This window comes from Ailuropoda melanoleuca, chromosome 8 (genome assembly GCF_002007445.2).
Source record: "Ailuropoda melanoleuca isolate Jingjing chromosome 8, ASM200744v2, whole genome shotgun sequence".
In the NCBI taxonomy this organism is placed as follows: Eukaryota; Metazoa; Chordata; class Mammalia; order Carnivora; family Ursidae; genus Ailuropoda; species Ailuropoda melanoleuca.
Genome location: NC_048225.1, coordinates 85,656,782 through 85,678,033, shown reverse-complemented (window position 1 = coordinate 85,678,033; position 21,252 = coordinate 85,656,782). Strand labels below are relative to the sequence as shown.

At 43.3% G+C, this 21,252-nt stretch overlaps 1 long non-coding RNA gene across 2 annotated transcripts in view; it reads left to right on the top strand.

Annotated features, from left to right (window-relative positions):
• Positions 1-8,065: 8,065 nt before the first annotated feature.
• Positions 8,066-21,252, top strand: part of LOC117803424 — a 45,258-nt gene continuing 32,071 nt past the window's right edge. For both annotated transcript variants that reach the window (XR_004627276.1, XR_004627277.1), the window contains exon 1: positions 8,066-8,598. This is a non-coding gene — a long non-coding RNA (uncharacterized LOC117803424). The remainder of the gene's footprint in view (positions 8,599-21,252) is intronic.

The window sequence follows — 21,252 nt, the reverse complement described above, 5'->3', positions numbered from 1 at the left end:
TAAATTATATCATACAGTTGATTTAAAGGATCACGTACAAAGGTATCGTTCTCTCTGCTGCTCTCCTGTACCTTTTTCACCTGTGCTGCAGATGCAGTTACGAGACCTAGCTCTCCTTTCTGCTTCCACGTGGCATAAATGGGGAGAAAGGCAGGGCCTTCAGGCTTGGGATATGGCCAGCCAACCTTTGGCTCCCACCTTGAATCATCAAGCATTTCTATCTCGTTTATGTCAGATGAGGTGTGGTGAAATCTTGAAATTGGGTTTGGGCTTATGGGGAGAAAAAGTGTTCCTGCTCTGAGCTCTCAGCCTTGTGCAGGTGCTCTAGCCCAGCTTACAAAGGCTTTGCATCAATAGATGGATGGATAAATGGTGTAGGAGCCCAACTTCAGCTGAGAATAGGACACTTACTTTGCATTCCTTTACCTCTGTTCTGTTGCTAGATAGTTCCTCAGTGGCATTTGGGAGAGGGGCAACTAAGGGTTAGGACATGATTTGGGTATTTCTAGGACCCTTGGGTAAATGCATCTAAACATTGTAATTATTCCTAAGTCTTCCATAGACATACCATGTTCATTCAGGGCTCAGTACCTTTGCACATATTACTGCTTCAACCAGGAATGCCATTCTTCAGTCTTAATTCCTCTCTGGCTGGTCAAATGCTTACCTTTCAAAGGGAAAGGAACTTAAGAGTCATACAAGTCTGTGTTCACATTTGACCTGCCATTCATTCACTATGTGACTTTGAGCAAGTTATTTATCCTCTCTGGGCCCCAGTATATATATATTTTTAAATTTATTTTTACTTATTTATACTTATATTTATATTTAGTCACTGAGGCTTAGTGATTGATATATATATTTATGTCCTTTTTTCATTTCTAAAATGATGATGATAATTCCTACTTTTTAGGGTTGTTGTGTATATTATATGAGATCATTAAAGTATACAATTTGCAAAATGAAGATGCAGAATATATCCTACCTATGATGATTATTAGACTCTGCTGGCAATAACAGCCACCAGCCTGTTTTTGCATCTAGGGGTGGACTTGTGACATGGAAACAATGGAACGTGACTGCCGTGTGTCACTCCTGGGATAAAAATTTTAGACGAGGGCATGCCTTCACCAGCATCTCTGTCACCAGCAACGCCTGCATTGGAAGAAACAAATTTATTTTGTGTTAGGTCCCTGAAATGCCATGGTTTGTTTATTATATCAGCTCATGTTAATTACTCTAGTGGATTTAGAAATTGGTGCTTTGAGGTGAGGGGTTAATGGAAGAGAAACCTAAAATATGTTGCTGGCCTGCAGTTGGATGGTGGGTGGCTCAGACTCTGATAGGGAAGGCTGGGAAGGTGGAGACCCATGGAAGTGATGGCAAAGCATTTGGTCAATCTTTTGCTGGTGATAATTTAAAAGTAGGCCAAGTGCCCGAGAAGTTTTTTGTCCCCAGAGGCTGGTTGTTGCTTACTGTGTTTAGCAAAGTATAACAAGACAGAGATATGCTCTGATTTGGTTTGTTTGAGAATAGAAATGAAAGAGACTAGATAGAGTCCAGAAATGTGATGATTCGTGAGACCAGAAAAGAAAACTACTTATTGACCCCAACTAGTAGAAGATACACCTGAAAAAGGCTTTGAAAAACAGAGGTCCACGTAAAAGTCTGTTTAGTAGGTGCCATGTTAGCTTCCATAGAGATTATAAAATAACTAGGGATTGTTCTCTACCCTCAAAGAGTTTGTAATTTACTAAAGAAGAAGAAGAAAAAGAGGAAGAAGGAGGAGGAAAAGGAGAAGGAGAAGGAGAAGGAGAAGGAGAAGGAGAAGGAGAAGGAGAAGGAGAAGGAGTCGTAGTAGACGTGTACAAATAACTGTGGTGGAAGACAGTTATTGATTGAAACATGTTCCTTTAAATAATGGAAGAATTACAACCTTCTAGGAGTAGCCCAGAGTAGGGTTCTCGAGAGGAAGGGCGGGGGGCTTGGACCTTGGCTACCCATCAAACCCTGAGACCCTTGAATGAATGAACCTCAGTTGTCTTTCAAACTCATTTTCATCTTTTTGAAATATGAGGGTTCATATTTGGTCTGTGGGGTAGTAGCATAGAGGGGGTCCCTCCAGCTAGCCCATGACTTCTCTACTGAATTTCTTCCCTACCTTTACAAGTAGTCCAGGCTGAGACTTGAATAAGTTCCCCTCTTGGAGCCTCATTTTTCTAAAGCATAAGAGGACCCTGCTCTCCTCCTCCTTCTTCAACTGCCCCAAGAGTACGAGACGCCCCAGACCTTAACGCAAGTGTTTGCAGAGATGGCTTGTTTTTATTGTCTCTGTTTTTTAAATAGTCATTCTCTGGGCAAAGAATGAGAACTTTCAGCTTCTTATTGTTTCCCGGCATGAACCTAGGACCTTTCCAGCTTGTTTTTATTGTCTCTTTGGCGGTGCAGAGCATTTATCTAAATATAGAATGGTACAACACTCTGGACAGGACTGGAATAAGATAAAATTTTCTTTCCAATCAATTCCCTTGCATCTTCTAGTGAACACTAGGTACTGTTCTTTTCTCAGAGCGGTGAGAGTGGGCAGCAGAAAGAAATTGTATTGAGCTGTGGCACTTTACAAAGCAGAAGTCAATCACTGCAAGATCTTCCAAGGTAATAAGTCCAAGGTAGTTGATGCTTTGGATGCTGGCTCTCCTGTGACCTTGGGTAGACCACACAATGATGGTCAGCAACATATACCTGCCCGTTGGAGGCAGGGCAATGTCCTGGAAGGGGCCCAGGCATCACCAGACCCAGACTGGATCTCCTGCCCCACACTTATTTCAGGGTGACCTTGGGTAAGCTACTCAACCTCATCTAGAAAACGGGTGATACTAATAAAACCTGTCTCTAGGGTTCCTGTGAGGGTTAAAGGAAATGAATATATGTAAATTATTCAGTACATTTTCAAGAAATGGTAGCTATTATTTTTTGTAGCCTGATATTTTATAGTATTAATGTTTCAAATATGACCACATCTTTAATTTTGTTTCTGGGAGAAATAATCTGTATAAATTTATTTATGATATTAATAAAAAGCAGCTCTCACCTTTCTTATGAATCAGATACAAGTCCCTTATTACTTTCATTCATTCTGGTGAGAGGGTTTCGTTACTGGAAGTGGTGCTGTGTAATGGTTAGAGCAGGGACTCTGGCACTAGTCTTTGGGGTTCAAATCCTAGTGTGTGATCTTGAACAAGTTGCTTAACTTCTCTGGGACATAACCTTTATCTGCAATTCCAAAACAATACTTTCCTTGAGTGTTATCGCGCAATATAGATCTTCTTATTTTTGGTGCAGAAATATTGTGATTGAGTCTAGGGAACTCCTTCAGCCCCTGATGGGAGCTCTGCCATATATGTTACGTGCACCCTGTTATCTTTATTACACCTGAATTCTGAATTCCAAAACTCATCAGGCTCTGAGGGTTTTGGATAAGGGATCTGTGATACACCCTCCTAAGGTTATTTTGAGTTACCTTAACTTCATGTAAGCCTCTTGGAACCTTACTGGTTATGACTGTCATCCTTGGAGCAGTCCTTTGAGAGAGTAATTATTATCCCATTTTATGGCTGAGGAAACTAAGGTACAGAGAAGTTTAGCCACAGAGCTCATATGTAGTAGAGTTGGAATCCAATCAAAACATTTCTGACTATAAATCCCATGCATTCTGTTGAAACAGATTAATTCCCAGAGCCTGTACACACCCTGGCAGAACCAACTCTATCTAGTTAAGTTTCCACTCAGAGAATTAGGGTCTATGGTTAAGGAAACACTGTAATCTGGGACTGCCCTCTCCAGACATCTCCACAGGAAGACCAGCTCTGGTGTGGGCTTTCCACCCTCTTTCTATAGCCATGCAGAGGGAGTAGGGAAGAATGGAGGGCAGCCAACCACATAGCATGACGAGAGAGCCAGTCCTGCACACTGTGCAGCTGGACTCCTGTCTCCATTTGGGTCTCTCCAGAAGCTGACAATAAGAAAAGGATTGTAGTGCAAGCAGCTGATCGGTGAAACACAGGAGACCCCATCTGCTGTTTGGTAGTGGAGAAGTCATCCAGAGGAGGGAAGGCTGCTAGTAATAGGTATGTTAGTATGCTGTTTCCCACAGTGAGTGACTGAAACTCCACAGGGAAATGTGAGGTCACAGCATAAAACACGTGCCTCAGAATGACCCCACCCCAGGGATGCGGGAGCTGAGGTATTTATACTCCATCTCTGGAGAGTCACTGATGGAGGGTTACTCCCAGGGATGTCCTTGGCCGGCAACCAGAAGCAGCATGGCCTTCCTCATTCTGAAATGTGAGGTCTAAGCCATATGAGTGAAGCATTGACAGGGTTTATGACACACTTTTCAACACAATTCTGTGCAGTAGCAGGAACAGCTTCATTCGTGAAAAGCCCAAGATGGATGCATGATGTCTCACTCACTATGGGTTTGATGTCTACAGACAGATCTTTCTACCCTCAAAAAATTCCCACTGTGCTGCCTGCCATCATGCCTGAGATGTGTGCTGTAAGTCCCCAGTTCTCCAGAGGCCACCAGCAAAATGTCAGTACACTACCCCGGGGAATTAGCAAATGAGCTATGACCATTCCTTTCCTTTCCTAGCTGAGAGACTTGCCTCTAGGGAATGCGATTCGGAACAAAGATGTTTTAATGGAAGAAAAAAAAGTGTTCTGGACAGGGGTCAGAGAAAGGAAGAACAATAAGAAATGAGTCATCACCAGTGAAGACCCTAGGTCATCTGTGGTGTTAGCTATCATGTTGCAGATACAAAGGGGAGCCTCTAAGGAGAGTGACACCAAAGGGGGACCCAGAAAGGCCTCTCAGAGAAGGAAGGGGTCCAAAGGGACATTTTTTTATTTCCTAGTTTTATGTAGATCTGGGCCCGGGAAGGAAGACTCCCGTTCTGTGTGCTGAGATGGTGAGCTCCAGGAAGACAGTGACCATGTGTTCTTGTCTGTGTCCCCAGAGCTCAGCAAGGGGACCACCTGAGTAGAACTGCCATGAATTCAGTCCTCTGCTCTCCTTTTCGCCTCCCAGTTCCTTTATGACTTTTGTGTCAGCAACCCTGCATTCATACCAATGAGCCCTCCGTATCACCACTTCTCCTTCTGTAAGAAAAGAAACACCACCATCACCAACATATTTATTGGCAGTGAGACTTTGGACAAATTACTTCACTCTCAGCTTACTCAATAATAAAAAGTAGAGAATGGCCCTGACTTCCTGAGCTTGGAGTAAGGACTCTGTGAGGTGGTTATGAACTGAATTGTGTACCCCCCAAAATTCATATGTTGAAGCTCTAACCCCCAATATGACTGTATTCCAGTCAGGGCCTATAAGGAGATAATCAAGTTAAAATGAGTTTCTATGGTGAGGCTTAATCTAATAGGACTGTTGTCTTTACAAAAAGAGGAAGAGACACCAGAGGTCTTTTTCTCTCTCCTTGTGTGCGTGGAGGAAAAGCCTTGTGAGGACGCAGCAAGCCAGGAAGAGAAGCCTCACAGGAAACCAGATTTCTGGCACCTTGGTCTTAGACTTCTAGCCGCCAAAACTGTCAGAAAATTGATTTCTGTTGCTTAAGCCACCCAGACTGTGGCTTTTGTTAAGGAAACCCTAGCAGACTAATACAGAGGTAACTCACGAAAGGGCTTTGCCGCTGAACCTGACACAAGGGGGAGATTCATTGAGTGCAGCTCTTGTCGTTATTATCGCCTCGAATAAGATATCTGTCTTACTAGAGGAGAAAGAGAATCTGGAAATTCTGATACCAAACAGTTTGAAAATCCACTTTAAGCTTCTGAGGAGAAATCGAGGACATCTGAAAGAAGGCAAACAGCACTCGCTGAAATTTTCCAACCCTGTTTCTGTGTAGAAGGCATAATAATTTGTGTCAAATAATATGACTGCATCTTTCCCCCGAGGAGCTTAATGTGTCTATGCCAACTACTTATCCATCAGGCAAATGTTTGCATCCTGAGGGTGAGCTCAGGGAATATCTGAGATGGCCCGGTGCCTGAGGCCGGGACCGCGCACAGAGGGGCACTAATAAAATAAGAAAATTGTGTCTGTTCCACGCTCTCTGCGGTTTAGGCTGTGCCGTCTGGAAGCAGGCCAGGCTGGTCGGTGTTAGGAATTGCAGGGTTGAGTTTACAATACAAGACAGATTTTACTTCAAGTAGGCCTTAACTAATAATGGCCTTTTCGAAGTACAGCTAACTCTGACTCATGGGCACATCAGGGAGAGGGACCTCCCAAAGCTCCATTCTTTCACTAAAACTCTGAGGTTCTATTTTCTGAATGTTGTTTGCATTCCTGGGGCTACCTCTGTCAGGCCCGTCCAGGCGGGCTTCTGGGCCTCAGACCTCCTAGGAGCAGTTGGGGAGAAGGGGGGGGGGAGGAAGAGTCCTCTCAAGCAATTGCAGTTTTTTTTGTTTTCATCTTCAATCCAAATTAATGCATTGGAGATGGTACTAAAATCTATTTGGGAAAGCAGAACCATCTGGGATCATTGGTCAGAGTTCTAAATGGTGTAGAAAGAGGGGAAAATGTGACTTCTGATAAATGGGAAGGGGGTTATTTGGCTTAATTGAAAGCAGTTGAAGGGATTCTTTTGTCCATTTTTTCCTTCAAGTTTCTCTTTAGATCGGCGTTGTCCAGCTGTCCTCAGAGACTACATAAGGCGCGGTCGAAACTTCTATTGTCATTTACTGTTACTGCCTCTCCCTCAACCCTGGCTTCACAGGGCATGATGCTGTTGTCTAGAAGATTTCTTGCCACTTATTCCTCTGTCACAGATGGATGAAGTGCTAAAATATGGATCATTAAACTCACTTCTTTGTGTATGTCCCAGACACTAAGTATTTGTTCTTTGATTCAATGTTGATTCAATGTATTCATTAAATCCAAACATTTACTCAACACTCACCAGGTTCCAGGCCCTTTAAAGGCAGTGGGAATGTTAAGGCAAATGAGACACAGATCCTGCCTTCAAGAAGCTCCCGTTTAGTGGGAGAGCAGAGAATTCATTCCTAAACACATGACCACAGAGGAGGACGAAGCATGGAGAAGGTCTTTGAAGAGAGTACCAAAGGATATGGAGTGACCTTCCAGGAGGGAAGAAAAAGAGAGGAGCATTAGTGGGGGGAAGATGTAAAGACGAAAAAATAGCAGTCAGCAGGTTGTTTTTGAGAGAATTGATCTTTTTGATGTATGGATAAGGCTGCTGGTGATGTTGGTGTCGATTGCAGACAAGTTTAGGTTGGGCACCAGGAAGGTAGCCCCAGTAGGTGAAAGCCTGAACGGAAGAAACTTTCTCATCTTGAGCTGCACTGCATAATCATTTGGCCAAGAAAGGGAGCATGGAAGGAAGGAAGGAAGGAAGGAAGGAAGGAAGGGGAGAGGGGAGGGAAGGAAGAAAGAAAATCACCAGCTTGAGAAAATATCTTATGTGAATGGCTCCCTCCCTTCTGTAATTCCAACCTCTCTTCCCAGAAGGAGTTCCAAGATCGGTCTACCAGAGTTGCTCTTTAACATTTGTAAGATACAACTGATAAGCACCAAATTCATTGTTTCCCTTGTTCTTCAGAAAATGGGGGAATGGACTGACCTTGCCTTAAATCCACGAGAGGTGCACTGACTTAAGAAAAGAGATGACAATGTGATGTCTTTCATTATATAGGGTGATATTAAGATGGATAAATTAAATATATATTATAATCTGGTTTGAGCATGGTAGTGAATTAGCATGTAGCTTTGAATTTTTTATGCTGGTGGCCAAAATCTGTTATGAACAAGTTGCAATGCTGTTCAGATTGTGTCATTCCAAAAATAAGTTTCCAGAAAGGTGTCCTAGCATATGCCTACACAGGTGTAGTACTGCTCACAAGGAACGGGGAGATGAGGGGCAGGAGAGAGATCTACTAGCTACTAATTAAAGCTCAGTTTAAGGGTTGCTATAAGATTTTTCACATGAATTAGGGTCAGTAGTAAACATAAAGGCCATTTGGGGCGGAAGAAGGGTCAGCATGAGCAGGAAGTCTTCCGGAAACCACTCATACCCCTTCAGAAATACATGCCTTTGGTTTTCTCCTTTCATCCATTAGCTCATCGGGCTTCACGGATGGGATCCAGTTTTGATTATAGCTGCATAGCTATTTTGTACATATCTGGACACCCCAGATAATGGTAGTAAAGAAGTTCACTCAAACCTGCGCAGTCCAGAGGTCAGGTGACTGAAATGCTGTTCATCTGTGCATCCTGAGTACCCAGAGCAGATACTCAGTATGTTCAGCATCTAACAGGCTTCCTTGCTCCACCAGTTGTACTGTGGGAAAATCGATTTCTTCAAAAAATATGTATTATTAATTAGCTACCCCTTCGCAGGTATTGTGTCAAGCACTGGAGAAATAAGAGTGAGCAAGAGAAGGAAAAAAAAAGAAAGAGTAAGCAAGAGAGGCATGACCCTGTCTTCCTGGAGCTTGTGGCTCATGAAGAGAGGCAACAATGAAATCAGAAATTATAAGAAGTTATGATAACATCGTGACGTGGTAAGTGGCGTGCTGTTGAGGTCAATACCGGGGAGACCATGTCTGCTGAGGAGGGAGATCAAGGGCTGCTTCCTGGTATGAGTGACTCAGATGAAGTTAGTCAGAGTTCTCAGCTCTAATGGGATTTATAATCTATTTGGAGAAAGAACACTGTCACACACGCACCAGTGAGAAGCAGTATGATATAAGATGCTCCAGGCTGGGTGCTAGAACACGGATTATAGGGGCGCCTGGGTGGTACAGCGGTTAAGCGTCTGCCTTCGGCTCAGGGCGTGATCCCGGCGTTATGGGATCGAGCCCCACATCTGGCTCTTCTGCTGTGAGCCTGCTTCTTCCTCTCCCACTCCCCCTGCTTGTGTTCCCTCTCTCGCTGGCTGTCTCTATCTCTGTTGAATAAATAAATAAAATCTTAAAAAAAAAAAAAGAGAACACGGATTATAGATGGTAGAAAGGGTGAAACCAGAGGGCACAGTGGGTGTGGAGGTTTTCCAGGAGGGAGGGGCACAGGAGTGTCCTTGAGAGATGGGTAGAACAGTGGAATAGAAGAAGAGGAGAAAAGGCAGGGACCTCTGGGTGGCTCAGTCAGTTAAGTGTCTGCCTTTGGTTCAGGTCATGATCCCAGGGTCCTGGGATCCAGCCCCATATTGGGCTCCGTGCTCAGCAGGGAGTCTGCTTCTCCCTCTCTCTGCCCCTCCTCCTGCTTGTGCTCTCTCACTGTCTGTCAAATAAAAAAAAAAAATCTTAAAAAAAAAAAAAAAAAAGAGGAGAAAAGGCAGAGATGAGAATTGTACCAGTTAGGGAAAGGAGGCCTAGATGAGTAGAGGCAGGAAATAGGCTGAATTATGCAAGTCCTGGAAAGTCGGGCAGAAATGGAAGGATAGGCATAGTCATGTTATAGTTATTATTTTATATAATGTGGTAAAAGCTACTACCTGTCATGTCCCAGCCCGGGCTAGGTACTGGGCAGGAAATATTTAGCAATAAGCCTGCAATCCATCCTCTCTCTTTACCAGGGGGAAGCCTATGGGAAAGAAAGAAGGAAGGTAACAATCAAATCTTCATGTAAACACGCTAATGATATTTGCTGTGTAGGGTTCTTATCTGTGAAATGCTTGTGGAAGGAGGTGCCGGGCCTGCCTGGCCTGCTCATCTGTAGCAAACTTGGAATCCATGGATGTACTGGGCATGGGTCCTGGGAAACGGTGAAATACATTATGTAACTACCTGAATATAATGTGAAGAAACTTGATGTGTAGGTGATGTGGCCACATATGTGCTCAAAGCTTTTCCATGAATCTGGGCAAGAGAATTTCTTGCTGTGGCACGAGAGGCCTGGGGAGCTGCGTTAGTCCCGGACCACTGGCTGCTTTGCCTGAACTTTGTGATTGCTTCCTTCCCTGAAGCTATTAGCAAAGCTTGGTACTGGGTAAGATCTTTACTTTTATGAGTCTGCTTTAACACTATGATCCTTTGTGTTTTCTTAGGGACACTACATGTGTTGTCTCACATCAATTCTCTTCAGTAGGTGCGCAGAGAAACTAGTTAATTGGTCTACTATCCTTCGATGAGGAAGCAGCAGGCTCCAAATTTCAAAACAGATCTGACTCCACAGCCCATAGTCTTCCCACTGTTCTGCATTGTTCCCCATTTTAAACTTGAACAGAACAGGTTATGGGGGCCCAGGAAGGCCCGAGGGGACCATCAGGAAGCCCACAGGCCCTTTGAAAACCACTTCCCCAAAGTACAGTTTTAACGGGAAAAGTCTTTCTGGTATAAAACCTGATTCATTTGAGATCTAAAAGGTAGTGTTTGTGTCATATTTTCCATGGAAATTCCCATTTTCACCAGAGACGAACACTTACATCCCCACTGGGACTCTGCGACTCATGGAGGGTTTGTGTGCTATCGAGGGAATAATACGATAGTCTTTGAATGTTGACAGAATGGCCGAAAGACTCTGCCCTTGATCAGAATCAGATGATATGAATTGGAATTTCTAGTTCCATCTTCAACTCTAAAGCAAGCTGGGCCTTGTGGGAAGACTCACTATCCCCTGATGGGCTGAATCAGCTGTATTTCACATGGGCTTCAGTGTCTGAGGACATTCGTACACATTCGTTCATAGTTCTGAGAGTTGTTCTTTCATTTGTTTTTTTCACATGATTTTTTTATGAAGCATTACGATCAGTTTCCTGTTAGGAACTCGAGGTTCCCTTTCTAAAGAAATTGGTGTGTAAATGTGGGGAAGGACGTAAGCCATATCAAGGAATCCATTCTCTCTTTTCTGGAGAAATGGTTTAGTTCTAGTTGCTGCAGGTCGAGAAGTCCCATTCTTAGGGGTCAGCTGACTATGTAGTACCTTGGTTCCTGTTAAAATTGCCACGGGACACCCATAGCTGGGATGTGACAGACTGCCCCATGCCTGGACCTCTCTCTCGGGGCTGCTAGTGTTGCCAGTGGACAGATGGGGCGCCATCTTCCCTTCCTTGGCTGTGCCTGTTTAATCATCTCTGGAGGTGGCTATCATACCACCAGCTAACACAAGTGCTTAATAAATATCTAAATTACAATACCACCAGAAAGATGTTCACCTTGATAGAAAAATCTGATAAAAGAGCACCAGAGTATTTATTTCAAGAATCAAAGCAGACCCATGTACCTGGTATCTATCTACAGCACTATGTTGAGGGGCACTTTACTTTGGGTCTTTATAGGAAAAGCAGAAACTTAGTTGAGAATTACTGAAACACATAGAGCTTAGTCAAGAGAAGACAGTGGTGTGACGTAGACTTAAAGTTTCTCTTTTCCTGGATTTCACTGATCCTCTTCTTATTCTACACTAGTGTCCTACTCTGGTCTCCCCTGTGTTATTGCCTTCTTGCTTCTGGACCCTTCCATCTCCAGAGTCTTCAGTCTTTGTTTATGCTCTTATCCAATCTTCCCTTTATGTACAACCTTTCTCGGTTGCAAAGGAGAATTTGATTCTTTCTAATGCATGGCAGAATACTGGCGATTTGTTGATTTGCCAGCTTATTTGCTGATGCTCCTATGTTTTTCCAAACCCAGCACTAGATGTTTTTTATGTCTTGGTGCCCTGTTCCTTATATTCTTTCTTTGGCCTTCTGTGTAATGAGGAAAAGAATAATAAATACCTCTTGCTGGTGAAGGGAAGAGTAAACTGCGGCTGAATATGGATTCCCTGCCACGTGCCATAGAACAGTCTTTGTAACACCGTAGTCCGGTGGAGTCATCAGAATATCTAACTAACTACTGGCTTAAACAAGGAGGTATCTATTTTTTGAGCATGATGAATACAGTAACAAGGTTATCAGGATTCCAGATTGACTTATCTGATATTCTTTGTCTTCACACTACAACATCCAAAGAAAGACAAGGAGAAAGCTCATCCCCTTAGAGTTCCCTCCTTTTTTTAAATAGGGAGGAAAACTTTTCCAAAAATATGTCCCCTAGCAAATTTCCCCTTAGTATCATGGGTCAGGATAGGGTCATAGGCCTGTGTGGCTGGTGATGCAGCTGGGAGGGTTACTGGCTTCCATATTGGAACTGGACTTCATGTGAAAAGGCTATTGAGTAGCCAACTGTTGTTACAGACTGAATGTTCTCTCCTTCCCCCCACCAAAATCCCTGTGTTGAAACCCTACCCTTCCATGTCATGGTATTAGGAGATGAGGCCTTTGGGAGGTAATTGGAATGAGATGGGGTCACGAGGATGGAACCGTTGAGAGTCATGAGAGAGCTTGCTTCCTCTCTCTGCTTTTTCCACCATGTGAGAAGTCTGCAACCCAGAAGAGGACCCGACCACGCTGGCACCCCAGTCTCAGGCTCCCAGCCTCCAAAACTATGAAAAATACATTTCTGTTGTTTATAAACCATCCAGTCTATGGTATGCTGTTAGAACAATTCCAACAGACTAAGACAACCACAGCCATCAAATACTCATCTGAAGGGCAACAGCCCAGGGCTGTTTATTAAATCATTTCACGCTTGCTGTCACGTGAGCCACACATATAGTTAATATGGAGTCATAAAAGAAGACACATCAAAAGTTGGGAGGTCCTGAGCTTTTGGCAAGCCTTTATTTTTTAACAAAAACTCCGTCACCTGGGCGTGGTTTAATATCTACTGAAACCCTGAGGATATCACACGCACATGCATGCACGCACACAGGCATACCCGACACCTTTTATATAAACTTGATCACAGCTCTGCACATTATTGAGTCGTTCTAAAATCAGAACAGGAGCTTACCAGAAAATAATCTAAAAAGTCTGGGGATCGTAACAAAATCTTGGATGTAGCAAAGGCTGGATGTGGCTTAATGTCTGACTATTGCTGATTAAGTTACTAAAAAGATTTCAGCAACTAGGATTTTCTAGTGATGAAATACTGTTCTTGTGTGATTGACACTAGCAAATTTAACAGAAGTAATTCTAAGGAATGGTGATTATAGATGTACCCCAACCTAGTTTTTCTTCCCTAGCCTATACTAAAAGGCATGGAGCTCTAACCACTGGGGAAAGCTAGAAGCTGGGACTGTATACTTTTGGTAAAGACAGCTAGGTTCCCTTCTCAGGATGATGTGTCTGCAGAGTCATTTGGAGAAGCAGATGTGAGGGAGATTAATCTTCTAACTTAAAATTTCTGACATAGCAAGAAAATCAGATTTGAATCTCAGAAAGTTTATGAGGTAGTTGAGTGGGTTAATCAATATGTCATGTGTTGAACTGGCTTGTTGAGGGGCTTCTGGGGACACCTTTTCCTCTCCTCTGAAGAACCACAGAAATAACAAACTGGTTGGGTGACTCAAGGGTCACACCCCGGGGACCTGGAAGGGAACCTCTGTGGAAATATTTCATGAATTTTCTCTTTGGTTTGATTATGTTTTTAAAAGTTTGGGAAAAATCAAGAAATGTTGGGCCTGCTTCCAGTTAGCTTATGAAGCACTCGCCTCATGGTGTAATCATGTTTAGTGAAGAAGTTGTATATTTTGCATACAGCAGTTTTGACAGCAAGTAAGAAGGAGCCTGTAAGTAACACAGTGTCATCTCCCATCAGAAGAAAGAGCGCGCTGGGACACATGGTATTTAGAAAGGAAGAGTTTGATCCTTGAGCTTTGGTTAGCCACAAAGGGAAGCTTGTGGGGACAGAAAAGAAAAAAAAAAATCTACCCTATGAGGGAAAAAAGGGTAAAGGGGACATTTAAAGTAGGTTCAAAATAAGAATATTAAGGAAGAGAACATTTTCTCTTTGATAAGAGTAAGTAGACAGTTATGGTCTTTTTATTTAGACCATAGAAGTTCTAGAAGTCCTAGAATCAGTGCAGTCTCACTGGAGAACTGCAGACGGGCCAGGCACTTTCATAATATTCATACATTATTCACTCATTTATTCATTCATTAATCATCTGTCCCAAATCATTTATTAGGGGCTTCTTATATTTCAGGCACTGGAGCTAGGATGATGAGTAAGAAGTCTTTCTTCTGGAGGAATTCTAGTCAGCTGGAGGGAAGCGTATATAAATAGCTGGTCCGGGTAAGCATAATAAGTGCTCTACGAGATTTAACAACAGGTAGCTGTGGGCACACAGGAAAAAAAACCCCTACTCTCCTGGGGTTGCTGGGAAGGAGTTCACAGAGAGGGACATTTGAAGTGGGCTTTAAAGGATGAATGAGAATTCATCAGGTGAAAAGAACGAGAAAGGAAACCCCACTGGGGGAAAGGCTGTGCAACAGCACTGAGGCATGACTGGGCATGGAGAGGGCAGGGAGCAGGGGTAAAACGATGGGACACAGCACTGGCTACAGAACGTGCAGGAGAGGTGAGGAGGAAGAAACCACAGTGCACGAGGAGGCCCTCTACCCTCCCCCAGGAGACCCTCCACCCTCCAGGGTGCCTCTGAGACTCACCTCGGGGGCCAGAAGTTACAAGTGCACCTCACGGGGTCCAGGCCCTCCTGCCACACACACACACAGGAACTGTTGCTTCGGTGAGCCCCCTCCTGCGAGCAGAGTGGACTTTCTCTGTTGCATCCTCCAGAGCCCAGCACTCCGGCAACACTTGAAGGCGCTTTGGTAAAGAGGACCCAACAATGGTTTTTGAGCATAGGCTTGACACACACACAGTATCTAGGCTGGAAGTTCACTGAGTCAGGACTAGGTCTGACCTGTGCACTGCTCAGTCTCCTGGGAAGACTTGGCAAATAGAGGGTCCTCCCTAAATACCTGTTACATGAAGCGATGAACTCAACGGATGAGGCAGAGAGATGGACTGGCGAGGGAGACTGCTGTCAGACCCATTAACAGGCGGAGTAAGAATCCAGGTGAGGGCCCACAGTGGGGTTAGAGAGGAAGGGCCGGTATTCAGACCAGCGCCATCCAATAGAACTTTCTGCAGTGATGCAAGTGCTCAGTTCGCCACTAGTCCACACTAGCCACTACCCACGTGTGGCTCTTGAATACTTGAAATGTGGCTAGTGAGACTAAGGAACTGAATCTTTAATTTTAATTAATTTAAATTTAAATAGCCACATGTGAACAGCCATATTGCACAGCACAGAACTAGAGTTTTCTGTGGCAGAATCAGAAGAACTTGTAACACACTGGATATATTCATCAATCCAATCAACAAAGATTTATTGGTCATTTTCTGAGTTCTGGAGGAGAAAATGGGGGCCAAGTTATGGGGACTGTGTCTGCCATGCTAAGGTGTTTAGAATTTGTAATAAAGCGTGGAGGAGGGTGGACAGGCTATTTTGGCAGGATTGGTCAGGGAAACTCCCTGAGTGACAGGTTGAGAGTTAGATGATGAGAAAGTTATGTGGATTAAGAAAAACAAGAACAAACAAAACCCCCAAACAAGAACTAGAACCATCACTGATGAAGGAAAGCAATAAAATTCAGCACGAAACAACACTCAGAGCAAGAAGGGACCTGTACCATCTCTAAGTCTAACTCATTCATCCTTTCTCTAGGAAGACAACAGAAGCCCAGAGAGGTAAAGTGACTTACTTAAGGCCACACAGCTACTTAATAACATAATTGAGAACAGACTGAATCCTGACTTCCAACTCCACTCCCTACCAGGTTAAATCTATCTTAGCCTCTCGAATCTCATTTTCCTTACTAGTAAAAAGGGTTATTTTGAGAAATGAAAAATGTAACAGAGACAAAGTATTAAAAATGGTAGCTATTTTCATTACTGGATTTGTTTTAATTTTACAGGGTCCCCTCAAGTACTTATGTTATTAATCACAACCATGTCATTCTTTTAGTAATAAAATAGCATAATGCAAAAAAATAGTAATTTGATAATTCAAAAGGCATTAAGAGAGGCAATGATAATTCAACTCCTAATTTGCTTTAGTTGTTCTTTGGGGTGACTCGCAGCCTTGATCCTGTGCAGTCAACATCAGTTACCACCTGCCATTGGCCTAGAGGTGGCTGCAGGAATTATAAAATTCTGGAATTACGGCATTCTCTGTAGGAGAAGGAATCACCAGCCTCAACACGGCTGGCCTTACAATCCCGCCTTGTTAAGTGGTGGCAAGTAGCACCGTCCTCAGATACTTCTGAAGAGAGAAAAATGAGGCTTTGGTTTTCCCAACAGCCACAGCTGTCATCAAGCTCTTTGTGGAAAGCTGCTGTAGACAGGGGCTGAAGAAGTGAGGGCTCGAACAGGATGCGCGAGTGGAAATGATGACAAGAGTGCACTGAAAGCATATGGCAGGAGGAAGGACTTTCCACCTTAGCATTAGGCCTTCGTTTGCTTACTCGTCTTTTATACCTTCCTCCCTCTCCCACCACATCTCTGCCCTTTGAGCTTATATTTTTGTAAATATTCAGACAAGACAAACAATATGATAAATAGGGTCATGTCTTTGCCAGAGTGACAGTCGGTGTTGACATATACATGTTGGCTCTCTCTGACTTCTCTGGGTGATTCGACTTTTCTGAAAATACTACTCAAATGAGAGCAAAGTATTATCCAGTAGTCTACACCACATGGTTACTTTTGTGGAAAAAATAAAACCTAAAGAATATTACATTGCATTCACATCATTTCATTCATTCACCCATTCATCCAACCTTCTCATTCATTCAGCCGAGTTTTATGAGACAAGCCATCTAGGCCAGGCGCTGTGTCGTGCTGGATAGATACACAATTGCGAACAGCTCAGATATTATTCTTCATGGAGCTGACAGTCTATTTAGGGAGGGGAGACACTGTAACCAATAATCATGCAAATGCATTTATAATTACAAAGTGTGCAAGTGCTGGGAAGAAGTATATACAGCCGCAAGTGAGGAGAAGAGCGGAGGTACGTAAATACGAGCCTTGGTTGAGTTGACCGCCTTGGGACAAGGGCCTTCAAGACAGCAGGAAGACCATAGGGAAACCCTTGAGAAAGGAGAACACTTAGAAAATTCAAAGACCAAGAGGCCAGTGTGGATGGAACACAGGAAAGAAGGATCATGTTGCCAAATTCGGGCAGGCAGATCAAGAGTCACAGATGTCTCCCAAGATTCTCTTATTAGAGAGCTGGGAAGTTCGAGCCACTGGAGGAAGTACAGAGCAGTTAACAAGACTGGGAAAATGAACTTACTAGAGAAATTCAGTCATAGGGTTGTATGATCTGTTTAAGTTGAGATAGGATAAACTCATAAAGATTCTAATCTCTTGGGTTGTGAGTTTTTTTATAGCCATGGTCAGCACTTAAACTCAGTCCTATAAATTAATTTTGACATTGTTAGTTGTGACTTTCCACTTTGTTCCATTCTATATAAACATTTCTACGTGTTTGTAGTCCATAAACTTGTTCTGTTTAATAGCTGGCTGCTCTTCCATCATGGTTTCCATCAGGATATTTCTGGCCCTTCCATACGCTGGTGTGGTGTTTAGTTCTTTATAGTTTTTTTTTTTTTTTTCTTAAAAATAGTGCTGCTGGGAATCATTTTGTTTTCTTATGAGCTATTTTCTTGGGTTCCATTCTCCTCGTGGGTCACTTCTCTGCGTGTCAGATGGCCACTCTGATGCTCCCGGTCTTCTGTTGTCTCATGCTTTTGTTCGTCTGGATGTGAGCAAATTCCCTTGGTTCCAGCCACTTTGGGAAGTTGCAGGGGAGGGGCAGGGGCAGGCGGGAAGAGGGCCATCCTCATTAGAAGTACAGAGAATACAGGCTGTTGCCTTAATATGCTTTATCCTCTCAGGTGGGGCCTGTGTCGGGGGTTGGTTCTGTGCTCAGAACCTCCAGGTCCCATAGTCTGACAGGTAGCTCATTCACCTCTCTCGCTTTGCAGTCCCCCTGCAGGGCCAATGATGTTCTTGGGGTGCTGTATGTGGAACACAAAAGTGTAAGGTGTGGCAATGAACAGAATTGTTAGCGGGACGTGCTTGTGAGAAAAGGCATAAAACCTCTCTGACTGTAATTAACTCACAGTGATAATTCTATCATCCAAGGCAGATGGTTCCCTGAGTGTCAACCTTTTAATTTATTTCTTCATTTAATATTTCATTCTGAGTTTCGAGATGTTGTTTAGAAATTGGTCAGGGACCAACTCACCAAATCAAGCAGATACCAGGGACAGTCATCCAACAAACGTCTTTTTCTTGCCTGATCATAGCTCCCCTGCTGATTTGATCCAGTGTGTCTCTTAAGCATTTATTTTTAACATTGGTCAAAAAGTTAATGGAACAAAACAGAGTAGCTGAACTCATTGGATTTGGGATAAAAGTTTAAGTTCAGTTCTCTGGGGGGAAAAAAAATCCTATTCCCTGAGTCAAACATAGTATCACATAATAACAAGTTAGTCTAAAGTTTCTGAAAACTGAAGAATAAGTCCCAAAAGGTTTCTCTATTTTATCAGAGAAAAAAAAAGAAGAAAGAAAGAAAAATGGAATATAATAACCATTTTGTCCTGTTACTCAAAAAAGGTATGAAGTAGAGAAGACAAAATCATTGCCATTTTGATCAGCACCACCATCGCTGACTGTCAGGGATATCTACAGTTTTAATAAAACATAAAACATGTGGCATAAAACAACTATAGAGTGTTCACTGTGTGCCAAGCACAGCGCTTTACATTTCAGCCTTATCTCACCCCCATGAAGCAGATTTTCTCAAGGTCACACAGCTAGTGAGTGATGGACTCAGGATTCGAAGTGTGATCCCAGGGCTAGTGCTCTTTACCTCCTCTCTACCTTGAGGCTACGACGGTGGGAGGCAGTGTGGGTTAGCAGGACGAACCCATACCGGGCCGGAGCATGGAGATCACCAGTCCTGTTAGCTTCCAATCTGTTAGGTGAGTTTAGGTAAATCACACAAACTCCTTGAGATTCCACTTGCTATGAAGTGGGAAGGACTCCTGTTTTTTTCTAACTCCCACTGTAAGGGCATGCTAGGTAATGGCTGTGAAAGTTCTTTGATAACCAACCATAAAATCCTATAGAAACAAGACTTACTATTTTGTATTGTGATTGCGATGATGATGTGGCAAGATTCTCATCTTTAAAATATGAGGCACGCAATAGCTGCTGTGTGGCTAGGTTGCCCAGTGGGGTCAAATTTGAATGTCACATCCAGTGAGCTTGTGGTTCAAAATTAATCATCTCATACGCTGACATGCCAGGGAATCAGAGAATATACAGCCAGGAGGCAGCCGGAGTCATGTATGTTGTGTATATGACTTGATTGATGTGGTGACAGATGTATTCAAAGCATCACCAGGCTCCCTAAACAGACTTCCTTCTAGGAAAACTGATGGTCTTGAGAAGCTCCCTCCAGCGGCTGCAGGCTGGGAATTGATCGTAACAGACCATGAGGTAGATTTCTAGAACAAGACTGAGGGGTGGAGCAGGAATCAGATATTCTTTAGAGTGATCTTGTTGACCTTATCCTGACCCGGGCTCCACCATGCCTCAGAAATCAGCACATCTCAGGTCGTGGGTTTTCTAGATGATGAAAAATACATTCCATAGCTGACCCAGGCAGCAGGACATTGAGGCCAAGGCAGAGATGTCATCTGTATTTCATGTAAACCCAGCAAACCAGTGGATCTCAAACTCCAGGGAGACTAAAATCTCTTAGGGAATTTGTTCAAAGGCAGATTTCTAGGCTCCATTCCTAGAGACCACTATTTCATTGGTGTTGGGTGGTGCCCAGGACTCTGCATTCAAACAAACACTTAAGTGACTTTGATGCAGATAGGTACAATTTCTATTTTTAGGAGGAAAATGCAGTAGAAGAGAAGAGAGCTACTGTGATCAAAATTTAAAAGCTAACATGTGTGGAGTGCCTGGGTGGCTCGGTTGAGCAGCCAACTCTTGATTTCAGCTCAGGTCATGATCTCAGGGTCATGGGATCGAGCCCCGAGTCAGGCTCCACTCTGAGCATGGAGCCTGATTAAGATTCTCTCTATCTCCCCCTCCCTCTGCCCTTCCCCCCGCTTAAGTGCAGGCGTGCTCTCTATCTCTCTGAAATAAATAAATAAGATCTTTTTAAAAAGCTAATATTATTGGGGCGCCTGGGTGGCACAGCGGTTAAGCATCTGCCTTCGGCTCAGGGCGTGATCCTGGCGTTATGAGATCGATCCCCACGTCAGGCTCTTCTGCTACGAGCCTGCTTCTTCCTCCCCCACTCCCCCTGCTTGTGTTCCCTCTCTCGCTGGCTGTCTCTATCTCTGTCGAATAAATAAATAAAATCTTTTAAAAAAAAAAGCTAATATTTATTGACCATTTACTATGAACCAGGCAGTCTCCTATACATAAATTACCATAAGACATAAAGTGTTGTGTATAAAGTAACTCACTGAACACTTACCACGATCCCATGAGCTATACAATAATATTTCCTCTACTTTACAAATAGGGTAACAGAGGCACAGATTGCTTGAGAAGACCTGTGACATCACATCCTGGTTTCATGGTAAAATCTAAAACTGTTAAGGTCTCAGCAGAACTTTGCAGGAAAGGGACAGATCGCTCAAATCCCACCCAGAGGGAGAGCCATTACTCTACTGCTTGCTTCTAACATTACAAAGTCATGCCAGCCTGATAACTTAGGCTAGGGGTCTTGGGTGAAATTGCTTGCCATAGAATCGGTTTCACAGGATGCAAACATTGAGACTGGGGACCATGAAGCCCCATTAGTCCAACTTTTTTCACAGGGCCCAGCCTCCAGTGAAGAAGTTGCCCTTCTCCCAACCAACTTTTTCTTTGGCAGGGTCCTATTGAAATGCTGCAGGCCTCGTACTTGCCTAACAGGCTTATAGAAATAGGAGTTTTTAAGCCTCTACTAATTAAAAGTGTAATGGTAACCATCTATGGTCAGTTAGCTCATTTAATTAGAGTCGACTTAGAATAAGGGTAAACTCACCGAATTTACTCTATTATAATAGAATTCATTAGAATTTCTTTTATTTCTTTGGCTAAGAAGAACAAAGAAGCAGGAGACTTGGGGGACCCCCTTAACTGGGCCTAGTGACTAGGACAAATCAGCCAGTCCAAAGAGGAGTTTGTATTTGAATGGTTGGTTAGAAATGCTCTTTGCTGATTTCATTATTCTTATACTATGATTTTAATAACATTGAAGTTGGCTGGAGATTGTTTAAAAATGTAAAGCTTCAGAGTTCCAGACCT